Source organism: Octopus sinensis, linkage group LG1, assembly GCF_006345805.1.
Source record: "Octopus sinensis linkage group LG1, ASM634580v1, whole genome shotgun sequence".
In the NCBI taxonomy this organism is placed as follows: Eukaryota; Metazoa; Mollusca; class Cephalopoda; order Octopoda; family Octopodidae; genus Octopus; species Octopus sinensis.
Genome location: NC_042997.1, coordinates 87,253,781 through 87,258,812, shown reverse-complemented (window position 1 = coordinate 87,258,812; position 5,032 = coordinate 87,253,781).

Below are 5,032 nucleotides of genomic sequence, written 5' to 3'. Positions count from 1 at the left end.
GAAATATGTAATTTTTTTAAATTACAAGAAAGGTAACTCGGTCAGATATTTATTACAATAACGTAACACTTCAGACGTCAACAAACCACGTGGTTTCAGACCTTTGAAAAGCCACGTTTTACAAATACAAATCGATATACAACTGTTGATATATATATAAATAAATAAAAAGGAAGTTCTAGAAGAGGAATCATTACCAAAATTTTCATGTGCTCAAAATGTTTATTAAAGTAGAATAATAAATATGCAAATATTTACTAAAAATACATAACAGCTGTAAACAAATTCGAGAGGGCATGCAACTTGTTAAATTATATACGTGTCGCCCAACTATTGGCTAGCTTTTCAGTAAACGCAGAGACAAACGCAATGTTAATACAAAGTTGAGAATACGCCGGGTAAAATACATAGCAGCATTTCGTCCGTCTTTACGATCCGCCGAGGTCGACTTTGCCTTTAATCCTCTCAGATTCGATAAAATAAGTACCAAATGAGCGCTGGGTGAATGTAATTGGTTTACCCTCCCCTTGAAATTTGAAACCAATATAAAGTTAGGAATGGGGAAACTATTAATATTATATTTCTAGTTATATATATTTACATATGTTACAATAAGTATTTGTAACGATAAAGTTTTTAGCTGTAGTCGATGGTCACCAGTTTTAAGGATTAAGTTTATTTTGGTGTAGTTACTAATTGTAATGGGTAAGATTGATTAGGTACACAATATTATGAAATGTCAGAGTCAACAGTTGTAACGATAAAGATTTGTTGTTATAATTGCATACTGTAGGATGTGAAAGATGAACAATGCATGAAGTTTTAAGAAAGTATTTATTTACCGTTACGTTACAATACCTTGCCTCGGCGAGCAGGTTATGATAAGTCCAAAAGCATGCGAAGTAAAGTTTGTTTATGTTCTCTTCATTGTTTAGTAGTAATTGTGGAGAGAGATAGAATGTTGTAAGAGAACAGAATTAGAGCTAGTGAGAGTTGTAAGGTGTTGTCTCCCAGTTGCTGACAGTAAATTTCATTTCTCTCGCTGACCATTATCTTTAGTAGAGGCATTCCTTGTGATCATGATTCTAGCAGTCCGTTCCCTAACTAATTGAGTCGTCACGAGCTGCTTCGCTCAGTTGTCGCCAAGTAACTACTTGGTTTTTGCTTTTATAACTATCCAGAAGGATAGAGGTATCATTGAGAACAATAGATTTAGTTGTTGGTCTTGTTATCTCTATTCTAGCTTTTGGTGAAGTAGAAGAGGTTAGAAAGGGCCAAGTGGTGAAGACATTATTTCGGCCTAGCTAAAGGCTTCTGGAAAATGTAAAACTGCTGTCAGAAAAAAAACCATTGTTCCACCATGGGAAAAGTTCTGTTGCAGTGTTAATTTAAATTTGGCTATGGTGGATTGAATCCACTCCATGCATGCAAGATCCACATCACTCCCCTCGCCAGTAAGGTTCCGGGAAAGGAAATGAACGATCAAAGAAATGCATGGTAAATGCCCTGGAATGTTTTTCAGCAGTGAAATGCGTCTGGTACTGTTGTTGTTGTTGGTGGTCACCTCAAGCGCCTGAGGATAACTCTCAGAAACGCTAGAGCCGCGGAAGGGAGACGAATCATCTCAACCATTGTAGCCCCTAGTTGGTGGATATATCGTTCCACCATCAGGGCCAGAGATCTTTCTGCAGATTCTACCTCCTTGTTACAGAGTCTGCATTGATCTGCATCGCTGTGACCTGCCATCTTTTGCCACCACCTGAGTACCGGATGATGACCACAACAGAAGCGTATCATGTCTCTGCAGTTTGCCTTCGAGAGGGCTGCTTTGGTTCTTTCATCCGGCTTCTTCGTGAAGACTTCCTTCAGACGGGGGTGTTGAATTGGCATTGGCTGGAATGTTCGACGAATAACCGCCTGACAAATGGCTGTATCGATGGCGGCATCCGGTTGTAGCAATGCCGATCCACGTTTCGCCTGCATATCTGCAAGTTCATTGCCGCGTAGGTTGCAATGGCCCGGCACCCAGATCACCATCAAAATCTTGCCAGCTGCTACTAGGGCAGTTGTTTGTTGCAATTCTCTAATTGTCGGTTCTGTGGGGAACGGGTTGTCTTCAACCAATGATTTGCAATGGCAGACTATAGCTGCTGAGGCCCAGTTGTTATTGGCTTGTAGCCATCGGAGGGCTTCGTTAAATGCTGCTATCTCAGTGTGAATGAGCTGCTGTGAGCACCAGTCGGGGCATGCCACTCATGGACCACCGCATTGTGTATCAGCACCACCACATCGGCACTGCCGTTGGTTGTGCCTTCACTAGTCGAGCCATCAGTATAAAGGAGTACGTCAGGGGAATTGGGTAGGCTGGCAAGTGTTTGTTGAGCTGTCAGCAGTTGTACATCAACAGGCATCTGCTTCGTGGCGGGAGTGTAGACGGCAGTAAGGGAAGTGGGATTTTCCCATGGCGGCGTTGGACACCTTCCGTTGGAGAGGGAGGACGGGGAGACAATGTTCAGTTGTGCTAAGGCTGGGAGTTGTTGACTTATCCAGTCTGTCCACTTGAGTCGTTTGTGGGTGTAGGTGTTCAGAACTTTATAACTCTCATCGTCTTGTGGTAGGTTTGCCCATGCATCTGCTTTGAGGAGTGAGAGGGTAGAAAAGCGAGATGCAAGTGTTGGTAACTGGGCTTCTGCAAGGACTGCTTCGGTAGGAGTCGAGTGTATTTGTTTGGTGATCAGTCTAGCTACCTCTAGTTGCATTCTCTCAAGTTTGGCGCTGCATATTTTGCTAGGCTACATTGAGTTGCAATGTAGACCTGATGGAGATCTGCCTTATGCCGGATAGGGCACGGAGCAGATTATTTCGCCCCTGCATCGTACGACAGATGTTATTGACATGCTCGCCGAAGATGAGTTGTCGGTCGTAGGTGACCTCAAGGAATTTAGGGTTAGGATTGTGGGCTAGGGGTGTTCCGTTGATGTTGATTATCGGTTTCCCCTTTGATTTCGCGCTGTCTATGCTGAAGAAGCTGATCTCGCACTTAGAAGTGTTTAACGTTAATCTTGCATTTTGACTCCACAAGGCCAACTTGTCTACTTCTTTCTGTAGAGCAACTGCGACGTCTTCTTTCTTTTTACCCCTGCATGTGATCGCCAAGTCATCTGCATAGGTACTGACGTGGGTATTTTAATCGGATTGGTCAAGGAGACTATTGATGTAGATGGTAGAAAGTGTGGGTAGAGGACTGCACCTTGCAGTAGGCCCTCTTTCAAGACTTGACTTGTACTGGTAGTGGTATTGATGCGAACTTTGGCCGTACAGTTGGTAAACCAAGTCAAGAGCCAGTCGACGAAATGTAGGAGAACACCTAACCTCAGCATATTCTGCAGTAGTCCGGTTCTCCAGACACGATCATACGCCTTGCTGAAATCAAAGAATGTAGCAGTGGTGCGAAGGCACTGCGACGATTGGAACCCGTCTGTGATGAATTGGGACAATCGAAAGCACTGATCTGTTGTACTGCGACCTTTCCGGAAGCCAGCCTGCCAGGGACTGAGGATTGCGTCTTCTTCAAGCCACCAGGCAAGCCGGTTAGTGATCATTCTTTCAAGAAGTTTCCCCACAGTTGAGGTTAGGGCGATTGGTCAATAACTCCGTACGTCTGCGGGATCTTTCCCCTTTTTTGAGGAAGTGAATGACGGTTGCTGTTCGCCATGACTGAGGGCACCATCTCTCCATCCAACTACTGTTGAGAATGGTGAGTAGTTCGATTTTTGTCGACATGGTCATGTGTTTTAGTAGGTTGGGTGCGATGTGTATTTGTTCAGTATGCTATTCAGCATGTTACTTCAGTGTTCAGCCCCTCTTTCTCTCTCTTTATCGTTATTCCCTCTTCCACCATAAGTACAACTACTTTTAATAAAACATCATCAACTCTCCCTAAATTTCTTTATCTCTCTTTCTCTCTCTCGCACTGTCTTCATCACCACCTTCACCATCTCTATGCCTACTATTACTCTCACCTCACCATGAGGAATAATATGAGGGTCATTGATAGTGAAATGGGGGAGGGGTCTAAGTGTGATACACTGACACACAGAAATTAGTTTTTGCATTTGTTATATGCACACATGCATACATATAGCATTGTGATCATCATTCTCTGATGTCAATGTACCATGCTGGTATGGGTTGGATGGTTATGATTTGACAGGATCCAATGGGTCTGAAGTCTGTATCAGGCTCCAAAGTCTGCATTGGCATGTTTTCAATGGCTAGATGACCTTCTTAATGCCAACTACTTTATAGTGTGTACTGGGTGCTTTTTTCATGGCACCAGCAATAGTGAGGTTGTCATCATGCACTTTGCAAGACAAAGATCCTATGAAAGATTGTTGGTTGAGTGTTGTCATTGAAGAAATGGTTTGTATAAGTTGAATGTTGTGGGTCACCATTGTGACTTTTGTTTAAATGGGTCTAGATATGCTGGTATGATGTTAGGCTGCATGTTGTCCCCAAATAATACCAAATCCAAAGTTGTCTAAATAAGATTTAGTTTTACAGAAGTATATTATGATATTTACATTTTTACATAGTTGCTTGCCAGTAGCGTACAGTAATGTGCTAGAAGCAAATGTAGTTCATAGTTACATTCATAACAGAAAAGATTAACTTTGCATGAGAGATGAGAATGATGCTCGGTCCATCATAGTCGAAGATTCTTTTTACCCAGGGCTAAACTGAAACCAAGGAAACTTATCTATTTAAAAGGCTTGTTCTCCAAGCATTCTAAGTTCACCTTTGATTTGTTTTGACCAAGAATTGGTTGGCTACTTATTTGTATGGCAAGAGGTAAGGGTATTATGTTCGTGGTACATGCTTGGAAAAGTGCAGTGATGACTAAGCAATTCTTTTAAGCTCAGGTCAAATAGCAACAAGTCTTCTGTGTTTGTCTATATGCTTTGGAATCTTCTCTAACCTCTGTTGCATACACTGGGGTCCTTTTCCATCTCTGGCTGTGCTTACATAACCC